This window comes from Coturnix japonica, chromosome 5 (genome assembly GCF_001577835.2).
Source record: "Coturnix japonica isolate 7356 chromosome 5, Coturnix japonica 2.1, whole genome shotgun sequence".
NCBI lineage: Eukaryota > Metazoa > Chordata > Aves > Galliformes > Phasianidae > Coturnix > Coturnix japonica.
The window spans coordinates 48,411,389-48,423,303 of NC_029520.1; positions in this window are offsets into that span (position 1 = coordinate 48,411,389).

Genomic DNA, 11,915 nt, shown 5'->3' on the forward strand with positions numbered 1-11,915 from the left:
TAACATCAGCTTCTAGCTTGGCTGGTTTAGCTCCTTGACTCAAAGTGGCAATCAGAACTGGATTCACCAGTGGTTCAATGAGCTGAGCTGTACCCCAAAGCCATCCCTCCAGGCTCAGGTGGAGCAAAGTGGGACCACAGCAAGACCTGCAGTGCCAGCCAGCAGGAGAACACCAGTGATGATGACCAGATGTGCAATGAACCAGATGTGTCACCTGCCTGGGATGAGAGGCCAGGTCAAGGTTTCACAAGGTGATACAAAAAGGGCTGCAGGCTGACATGCATAAGCACCTTGTATTTCTATAAATATTACTTGATATAAGGAGACATCTCATTATGAAGCTTGACTCTTGCTTATCTAAGCGAAGGAATGCTGGATGTGGGACAGCATGTGCTCATTGAAGCAATGAGATTGCTCATCTGTGAGTGTCCCTGAGAAAGCCCTGGGTGACACAGGGATTCTTTTATTCCTCTGCTACCATGGACCAAACCAAAATGTAAACATCTCTCTAGTTCAAAGTATTACTACATGCTGATTTAATAACAAAGTTCACTGCATAATTTGGCTCTGTGCTCCTTATTCACTTTCGGCGAGTCCAAAAGTGAAGTGGGAAAGGGGTGAAAGGCTGGGAGTGCAAAGGCAAGTTGCTTACAGCTGATGTTTATTTCCTGCCATCAAACCTTCATTTTCTGTGCTGCTAATCCTTCATTGTGATGGCAGCTCCAAAGATCCCTTGCAATTATATTTTAATGTAAAAGCCGAATCCAGAGATGTAGATGCAAAAGGGAAATTGCCTACCGTGCCTTGTGTTTAGAGGGGACAATTAACTGTACCTTCCAGGGATGGATTGAAAGGATGAATTTTAACAGTGACGGAGTTTAACAATCAGGAAAACCTCGGTTAAAAAAAACTGGCTGCTATTTCAGTTTCCATTTTACAATGGGTCCTTACAGTTATTTTTGTTATTAAAGAATTGATCTCAGTGACAGCCAGAATTAATGAGGTATGACTAACCACGAGGGCACCCATAACCTTTACTTGATCAAAGGAGTCTGTATTTAATATGCATTTATTCAGACTCCTGATGATCTCCTTAATAGAAGTATTAGAAGTGATGAATGATTTTTTTCTTAAATATATTAAGAATATTTCCATTCCTGCCCAGCACTCTCCTATGGAAGGCAGGACCCTCATTCTCCAGGATGCTCCCGGAGCTTCAAACTCTGTCAGGACACAGTGAAGACATCAGGAATATTATGGCTGTGTTCAGGTGGGGCTGCCGTGGCTCGTATAGAAATGGGTGCCTCATTTCCTAAAAAAAGCCAATGCAATAGGACAAGTGCAAGGATGCCGGTGTGTGAAGCAGCTCCTGCGGTTTGCAGAAGCAACACTGACATCTAGCGGGGTAGCTGTTTCCCAAACTGAAATGGAAAACAGTGGTTGGGTTGGAAGGGACCTTAAAGGTCATCCATCCCCACTCCCTGGTTGCCTTCTCTCAACTCAGGCTGCCCAGGGCCCATCCATGGCCTTGAGCAGCTCCAGGGATGGGCACCCACTGGGCAGCAGTGGCAGGGCCTCACCGCTCTATGAGTAAAAAATGTCCTTCTAACATCTAACCTGAATTTCCCCTCTTATTTTAAAGTCCTTCCACCCTTATCCTATCACTATTAGACTGCAGTGATAACTCTGGGCCAGCAAGTGATGAGCACTCCAGTGCTGCCCTATGTGATTTAAAAGGATGATTTGATCAGAGCCTGGAGCAAAAGAGAAGTTAAAGGGAGTGGTGTTTCCCTTGAAATCTGGTAAAGCAATTGCTTGTTTTGTAGCCCTGATAAGAATCACGTGGAAGTGAATGATGAGCTTCCCACAGCTTAGAAATGTATGCAAGGCTATGCTGGGAAACCCACTGTGATGGTACCAGGAAAACCCACTCAGCTCTGCAGTCTGTCATGCCAGAGCAGGGACAGAGCCCTGACCATGGGGCAGCAGTGATGGGGATGCCATTCTCCCACAGGCTATGCAAAGAACATGGCCCATACACGTGTACTTCCCATATTCAATCGAGGCCTTCAGTAATGATTTCTGTTACACAAAAAGCTAAAGCGTTTCACGGTTCAGCTTTGCTCATTAAAACCCAACACAAATAGAAAACGTTGATTGTTCAGGATTACTTCATTGTTCAGGCTAAATCTCAAGGTAAATAGCTGACACATATTTTCTGCTTAGGGAGTGTATTAAACAGGCAATAAAGCCTCATGTCTCACAATGCCTTTTATTGCTGCAGCAAGATCTCAGACCTGTAAAGTTCCTGACCTATGAGAGGGGCAGAGGGGCAGGATGTCGGTGCAAAGAGGGACCCTGCACCTTCCTCATCGTACACCTTCTTTTGTTTGCCTTTGCAGTCAGATGATTTTTAAGGCTTTACTGGGATACTGAGACTCAGCATCATCTCTAAGGGCAGCCTGATATTTCACACTTACCATATATGCTTCTGTAGGCATTTTCTGTGGTCAGAAGCCCAGCAGACATGCACACATCGGCACCACCACACTCTGCCCAGCACAAGCACGAAAGCTGGAAGCCCTGCTGCCCTCCTGTGTGTGCCAGCTTGTGCCTTGCAGCTCCCAGCAGCCTGCAGGCAGCCCTGAGCATTCAGTCCCACCCCTTTTTCCCACTAACGCGATTGCTCTGCTCACAAATACAGAGCTCCCGTTTCTTCCTTGCAGAACATTGTGCCCGTGCCAATAACTGGGTTCCCTGACAAGGGTCAGGAGATCTTTCCTTTTCCCTGCTGAAGGTGACCAAGCAGCAGTGCTCTTTTTTTTGTTTATTTACCATCAATGCCTTATTTTCAACCCCACCATGCGCCCAAAGAGCTTGCATGAGCTCATGGTTTAGCAGATGTACAACCCAGCTGAAGCTCGACATGGTGTTCCCCTTCTCCCTACCTCCAAGCTGGATGTGGCTCTGGGAAGCCTTGTCTGGTGGTTGGCAACCCCACCTGTGGCAGGGGATTGAAACTACATAATCATCGTGGTCCTTTTCAACCCAGGCCCTTCTATGATTCTATGATTCTACCTCTGCCCCACTAGATTCCCAGCACAGGCTGAAGTTTCCTGCAAGGTCTGTCTCTGTTACTTGGATATTTGCATATATGTAGGAGCTAATTCCTCCGTGTTTGCAAAACTTCTTGATCTGTGTGTTCACCCACAATTTATGAGTAAATGCAAATGAGAATACAATCAAATGAGAACACAATACAGTTTGAGCACATAGCTGCAAAGACCTTGACATTGTGAAAAGCAAGCCTCTGGCATGCGGGTTATAACTTCACATTGCAAAGATAATATGCCATTTAGATAAGAACATGCACCTATTCTATTACTCTTTACAACAGCTTGAGTTTAATTACTGATATGCTGAGAGGAACTATGCCTTCACTCTGGCCCTTGAAGTGATTCCCTTCTGCTTGTGAATGGTCCCAAAGAAGTGGAACCGAGGTGATCATTTGCTGTCCCCTCTCAGCCTTTCTAAAGACACAGACTTGCATTTTCGTGGCCTGCCTCTCCCCACCGCCATTTGCTAGGAGGGTGTATTTAACTTGTTTCCCCAATCCAAATAGATTTCCTTATTCTTTTTAAGAGATGCAGATGTTATCCTCAATAAAATGACTGGTGGGATCCAGAGCTGGGTTACAGCTTTGAGCTGCTGTTCTTCCTGAGCTCTGCCAAGGCACTGATTTATTGTGCTTCAAAGCCACGACATGATGAGGATTAAAATCAATCATACAGATGATGCATGGGGATTTGTTTTCCATGTTTTGGACAGCTGGGCATGTTTGTTAAATTTCCTACTTGTTCGTTAAGTTTCCTATTCATAGGAAATAGTATGCATTCCTGAGTCCTGTAAGTAACAGCAAATAGCCCGTATTGCAATCTACAGCACGGTTGTCCTGTGTGAGACCCAAAAGGGACCTGCAACTCAGATGCACACCCTCCTGCTTGGTACCACATTCTTATGTCATCAGATTTGGCTTTTCTGCCCAAGATTCTACATCACCTTCTTCAAAGTCACTGCTCAGTGGATCTGCTTTCATATGTGACCAGCAAACTGCTGGAAAGTGGAGAAGGGAACTGAGACATCATTCAGTACGAGAACTCCTCAACTCTCCATTGCCATTGCAGTTGTCTTACTGCGCTGCAGGTTCCTTTTTAACTACAGAATCTGACTCGTGTACAAACACTGAAAATATCTGGCTGCTGAGAGAAACTTTTTCAGCTGTATCTTTTTGCATTCAGTGTCTTTTCTAAAAGAAAAGTGCCGAGGAGCTCATTGGTGAGAGCCAACGAGTTCATAACAATACTGGGGGAAGGTTAAGATACAAATACATGCTTGTATTAAAAAGACAAAGAAAAACAGAAACAATACATACATTTTCTATAAGTTTGTTCGTGTCAAGTAGCACAGCATGGAGTTATCCAGAGAGAGGGACTGAGAGACACCCAGATTTGGAGGGATGAACTCATCATTGGCATTGCTTTTCACTTCAGACATCTCTTCCACATCTTGGGCTCGCTTTCTGTTATCGGAATGGCCATGTGTTCACGGAAGAGAAACATGGATCTCTTTGTGGCAAGTACATTTTGGTGTTATGAGAACCTGCATCAGTAACTCTGCGAGATAAAACACACATGGGATTCACATGCAGATTTCTGCTAAGCCTGCACCCAATTTTACACACTCCAGGTATGATTTCAAAGAGGAAAGACAGCTGCTGCTAGAAAGTCTGGAACACTTCTGCTATAGAAAGTGGCAAAGAGCAGAGCTTGGACCTGATTACTTGCCTCCTAGATGGCTCCCACCTCCAGAGAATCAGCAGAGATGGTCACAGCCTCATAAGAGACCAAGAAAATCAAGCTCAGACCTTTCTTTGCCTTGCAGCACTGCTTGCTCTCAGTTGCCACATCCTGATTTGCACCACTTGTGTGCCCTGAGCCATCTTTTTACGCCATATGGTTTTAGATTTGCTGCTTCCCCAAAGGCATTGGACCAGCAGCAGATTTCTGAGAGAAGAGGATAAAGGTAAATTAGATATAAAATATAAGTTAAGCATAAACACAAGCACAAACATGGCCAAAACCCAAACAAATTAACAAACAAAAGCTAAACAGAAGACCTCAGCAATTTGAATTCATTGGTTTTGAGTACTTTCTCCACCCATCTGCCCTTGCTCTGCTCCCTGTAACTCCAGCACCTACCCAGAGCGGAGGCAAAGCATTGACTGTGTGGCTTAATGGGTGAGAGGCACAGGTTGGATGGTGAAGCTTGATGCAACCTCTGATCTCTTGGCTGTCCCTCAGTCTGTATTATCTCTGCAAACATGCCCTTCCCTTAATCTCTGTATAATCTTTTCCCAGACAGAGTAACTAAAAAGCCGTTCCATGCCTTTTCACTGGCTTCTTTTAGCTCAACATTTTGTGGCTGCCCACCCTTTAGCCCACAGTCTGCAAATTCTGTCCTGTGATTTTCGTATCTTAAAGCAGACTCCTATGCCAGGCTCTTCACACCAACCCTGTATCAGGTGAAATGCCACGAAGATCGATTCAGATGCTTCCTTTGGAAGCAAGCTGCGATCCAGCTCTGCTTGTTTCTTAAACACTTTCCTTCATGAATTTCTGCCATCTTTTCTGGGCTGGTCATACCCATGGGTCAGAACAGACAGCGCAGTGGAAGCAAGAAGTGAGGTCTCCACACCAGGGCCTGCTCCTGCTCTACAGCAAGCCTGGGTGTGCAGGGAGGTTGGCACAAATGCAGCTCTCTCAGAAACACACCTTTCTCACAAGGACACCTCTTCTACACGGGCACCTGTCCCATATGGACTCCTCTCCCAGCCTAGTCAGGGCCACCTCCTGACCCCAGGAGATGCCCTATGAGATGACCACTACAGACGCTGTGGCTCATGGCCATATAGAGTTTGGATCTGCTGTCAGTAGATCCGTATGTTAGTAAGGATTTCTCCTGAAACATTCCCTGCTATCATCTTCACAATGATCCTCTGCTTTGTTTTTGCACTTCTTTGACACAGTTCAGTGCCAAATACACGATACATGCACACTCTGGTGCAGTGACTTTTACTGTTTTGGCATAGTCAGGATACATGAATATGAGTCTGACATCAGTTTTCCAGCACAACGGAAGAAGATGTTTGTAATAATCTTCCTACACTTTTCCTTTGAGCACTGTTTGGTTATATGAAGAAGGGCTTGGAAACAGCACTTATGAAGTATCAGTTTTGTTTTAGCAAGGACTGTGTAGCAGTTCATACTTTAGATTTTAATTGTCAGCAATGGTTTCAATGAAACGTTTTTGTAGAAGGATGGAAGGGTTTCTGGGTCTGAAAGGCCACCTGGAAATCATTCAGAAGTGTACCTGAGGTGTTGATTGAACGTAGCTCTTCTGGCACTTCCCATCTATATTCATATAGAAGCACAGAGAGAAGAAATACGTTCACAAGGTCTTCACCTCCTGGTAACAGCATAATGCCTGTCAGGGGTGTTAAGAACTTCTGGCTCCTCTGAGCTTTATTTGGAATTAAGAGAGCCCTGGAGGCCCATTAAGCAATTCTAAACCTGGTCCTAAATAATTTCTCTTACATCTCAATCTGTTTGTTGTTCTTACCTTCACCATCTTTGCAGAGAGTATTTCAACACTAAGAAAGCAAGTGTTCATTCTTTTTTTCCCCCCAAGGGCCACCCACATATAAGCCTCCTCCATTTCTGCATGAAAAGAGCATTTATATTAGTAACTGTATGTGGCCAAAAATGCAGCTGAAACCAGAAGGCAATAAGTAATTATTTGTACAAGCATTTTAAATTTATGTTCTCAAACCATTTGAGTCAAAAGCTGCGTCATATCAGATTTGTTGAAGACATGGCCCAGGTTCAGGGATACAGCTAATAAAACTTGGCCAGGCTTATGAAGAACATGATCGGAGGTTTGGATTTGTGTTTTACTCCTATTTCCCGTGTTTCTGCAAATGTTTGGAAAGCTGTGACAAAAATAATTGCGTTTTAGTTCAGGGACTGATCTACTCGTGTTCTTTGGGTGCTGTGGGATGAAACCTCAGCAGACACTGAGCTCATGTTAAGAGAGCCTGACATCCTGCAGTGTGGTTTTAACAAGCGCTGTTAAAAAATCGAAGTAGTTTGTTAAGTTACAGGAAAAAAATACAGCATTTACATGAAAAATCTCCCAGGCAGTTGCTACCTCACTAAACACTACGGTCAGCCACTAGAGCAAAGCACAGCGTGCCAAGATTTTGCTGCACATGAGGTGCAATAGCAGCATGATGACCAGCCTCTTGCACCGTTCAGATTCCATTTCTTTCTCAGCACAAAAGTCCTGGTTCTGCTCTAGTGAGTGTTTTGAGGCAGGGCAGTGATTTTGCTGAGCTAAGAAGGTGTTCTTATTAAATCTGCACTTGAAAGAGGGCTGCTAGTTGTTGCTGTGCTGAGTTTGTCTTGCTCCCTCCATTTTTCTTTGGATACGACACAGAGCAAGCTGGCATTACCATGGAATCCAAAGCCTGTGGCCTCAGTGACTGCAGATTTCTCTAGGACAGAAGGGTCAGCTCTATTTTCATATGGATAACATGCAGAAATCCATGATTCTATCTACAGACTTAATCATTTTAGCTAGGATTTGTTTATGATTTGGTTGTGTAAATGACATTGGATAATTATTTTCATGCTCAACCAAGGACATGTGATATGTTCACAAGCAACTGGGTCACACTCTACATCTCCAGTGTCTTAACAAAGACCAAGTTCAATAGAAAGAATTACAGTTCTGTCCTAGGTAGGACCTGGGTAGGTTTCCAGCAAACAAAAGCAGGTGAGAAAGCAGATGGAGCTAATGGTAAGAAAGCATACAAAAAGAGGTAGACAGCAGGACAGCCACACAAGGAAAACTACATTATATATAGTAAGCATCTTCAATCTACAAGATTAAAGAGGAAATCATGAGATTAGGCAGAAGAACAGCAAAATTTAAGATGGGAGAGCAGGACAATCGCAATCCTTTCATGAACAGTGTTTAGCCTTCCTTAGACCAGCCTGGCTAAGCTGGTTTTAAAAGCTCCTTCATCAGCAGTATGTAGTTTCTAGCACAATAAAGGGGCAAAACCAAACAATCCTGAGAACACAGCCTCTCAGCAGTTGAACCTACATTGCAAGTTCCTCCAGTCATGTTTGGTTAATGACTATTTTTTTCTTTCCAGAAATACAGTGATCAAACACATAAGCAGTCTCGCACCCCGTCGATAATGAATGCTTCTCTTTCTGTACATACTGTCTCATTGCTTTCTTCTCAGCAGCTACAGCAGCTCATGAGGGTGGTGTTAGGAGCTGTGCAGGCAATTTAATACAGAGTTCTTGCGTCCTTGCTGTGCTTTACTCACAGATGCACCACAGCTCAGTGATTCAGCAGTCTTGCATCCTTGGCCAGCTCCAACCACTTACACACCCTGAGTCCATACCTTCATCTGCTTAAATTTCATTCCATCCATAGGCAGGATTCTGGGGGCTCCAACAGAAGCATTGAAACTCCCGATACCTCTCAATCCAGATCACCTAACACAGACGGAACTGAATTTAGATCTCCCATTCCCTAGGCGAGTTCTTCTGTCAACAGTGACAAGCCTGGTGCCACGAAGCACCAAGCATACCCAGCCAAATGGGCTTCCCCAGGGTTTCAAGTGGAATGAGGACTCATGTTTGCTGTGTCTGAACCATGGCAGGACTCAGCTGTGATCCTGACCCTACCTGTCACTGCTGCCTGGGCAGCCATGGGCATTCCAGCTCAGTGACCTGTGCTGCTGCCAGGACAAACGAGAAGGTGGCAGGAATTTTCAGACAACCATGGGGTCAGGCAGTTGCTAAAGCAGATTTACCAGTAGTTTTCTTGAACCAAGCCCAGTGGATCCCTCTGAGTCCCATTTCTGGCATGCCAAGTAAATATTCTAGAACCCATCCATCATGACAACGCACTTTACTGAAGGACTTGGATGTCTGAGGGCAAGACATTAAATCCTCCTACATATTTTAACTCATCCGCCACTAAAATTTTAATTGCTCACTTCAGGATGATATTTTTAAAGCTTCATTTACATTTGAGGGAATATCACATACACCCACGTAATTCTGAGCACTTTCTTCATAATTAAGAAAAACAGCCGTGATCATGCAATCCTGAGAGCAAGAGCCTGCGGTACTGCTTCCATGCAAAATACTGGTTATGCTGGTTCTGATTTGCCCTGGGATACACGGGCTGAATTATCTGGAAAAGGGTGTAGCAGTAAAGCAAGCAAGTTGTTGTGAGAATCAGAGAGCACCTGGCCTTTTCTTGAGACCCAGACCCAGGACACAGAGCACACAGCATCCCAGAGATGGAAGACTGAAGATGTCTCACTGATACTTCCAGCAGAATGAAAGGAGAAGATCCTCAGTGATATTGTGGATGTTCTCCATTTACCTGCAGTGAAGAGAACTATAATGACAGTGAATTAATATTTATGATTATGTTTCTAAAAAGGCTTAGAAAATTCTTTTCCAGGCAATAACTCTAACTGGTAGGCAGTTAAAATGAAAGTGGGTAGATGCCCTGTGAAAAGGTGAGCTCTTCCCAATTATTTGTAGTATTCATAACCAAATATCACAGGGATTTAGGCTAGGTCTTGTATGGCACGTAATTCATGTCATTTGTAGTCCTGCTTGAAGTGTGGGCTGGGTTTTCAGTCATTCTCATATTTGATTAGCCATTAGCTCACTCCCAGCAGCTCCCTCAACACCCTGTAAACATCCTGGACTCTGTCAAAGCTTCTGCCTTTCCCATCGCATTGCAGAGGAAGCCTACAGACTTAATTTTGGCCTCTAGGTGATGACCTCATTTGTTACAAACAGTTCTTCTGAAACCGAAGAGAATTCATAATGAATATAAACTATGAACATATTCCATAACTCGTGGCTTCTTTTCCACCTCTGAACAGAAAATGAAAAAATTGTTGTCAGAAAGAACCCTTAGGAAGATTTCAGAGCTCCAGCGATGAGTAACTCGACACACCCTTGAACATGAATTGGCTCCATTTCATAACAATTCTGTATTTTCCAAGAAAAAATGTCTGGAACTGATTAAAACATGTAAGTGCACATGCTAAGGCAAATTCCTCTCTTGTGTACCTTATGCTCCACATGCTGTTTCCCATAACGTATCAAATCTCTGCCTTGCCTTTTTCCCCCTGCATGAACTGAGGGCAGAAAGTGAACAACTACATCTCACCTCCTTTCCATGTCCTTGGATGGTAAAATCCCCTGCACCTCCTATGCAGACTGCTTCCCAATATTTCCTTTCCATTGGGTGTGGGACATAACCTTCTGATGAGTCTGAGTAACCAGAACACATGTAGCCTCTTTTTGCAAGGCACTTATTTCTGGTGTAGCTCCTTGGATCAGAGATATGTTCTCATGGGCTGCATGTTCTCATGGGCTGAGCCAGTGGGGAGCCTGGAGCTGGGATCCCTGCTGCTCCCTGCGTGCTCCAACAAGAATCTGCTTCCTGCTGTCCCAGGTGCCCAGCCTTCATTTCACCTGCAGCGCAGCTGGTTTGCAGGTACTGATGTAACTCCTTCTCTTGCACCCCAAAATCCATTCGATATGCAATAACTCCAGTTGATGCAAATATGCATGAAAGGACTCATTCGTGTCTTAATGAGGACAAATATCTTTAAGGGATCTGCAGATATCATGGTGATAAAAAGGCTGCAGGTGTTTTATAAGCAGAAATGCTCTGATGATATGTGGAAGAAGCCTTCTAATTCAGGGCTCTGGGATGATTAAGAGCTGTGCATGAGTGTATTTTTCATCCTATTCCTTCTCTGATGCCTTGTTAGTAATAAAATATAGCTATAAAAGCACGTAGAGGTAGGGGTGCATGCATTGCGTTAGCAACTAGTTTGTCTTCGAATGTGTAAATGTTGTGGATGATAAAGGAGAGCATGAGATTGAAGGCAGGCAGCTGTTCCAAGTGAAAACAAACTGTCCTGTTTAAACCCTGATGGGCAGAGTAAAAAAACACCTTCTAGAAATGAGTTTCACACCTACAGCTAAAGATTATTAACCTGAACATTTGAAAAAGCCAGAATCAGCCCCCTCCCCCCTCCTCAGGGTTTGATTCCTTGTTTCTGATAAAAAAAGAGAAAACAAACTCTACCCACCCACAAAGCAAGAAGTTTCTCCCCTGTCTTCCCAAATTTAACTATTTTGAGTTCCAAATCCTGGCCCTAAGAGACAAAACACCCAGGGTCTTCTGTTGTTCATTATTCTCTTTGGAGACGATTTCCATTTTCTCATCATGAAGGCAATACATTACACAACTGAAATAAATAAAATTAAGGGAACCTGGGAAAATAGAAGAAATTTAAACGTGATGTAATTGTTAAAAGCCTGTATCTCTTCCCAGTTGTAAAACAGAGCAGAGAGGAATTATGCATTCCAGTCCCCCATGATGTATTCCTATGGACTGAACGTGTAATGACTGCAAGGCACTCTCATGCTGCTACTGAGGACATAATTTAAGACAATGTGAATGAAGAAAAAAGAAAGAAAGAGAATGATCTCATTTTCAACATAACAGAAACGTGCCTTAAATAAGGTCACCTCATCTGAATTATGCTTGAAGTGGCCAGTGATACGGTTAAATGCATGGAATTAAGTTCACAGAAGAACAAAAAAGAATGTAACAATACAATTGTTCAGCAAAGAGCCATGAAGACAATACAGACCTTGGAGGGAAGCTTGAGAAACAGGGGTCTGTTTAGCCCAGGGAAAAATAAAACTGAAGGGGGAATGAATTAATAAGTA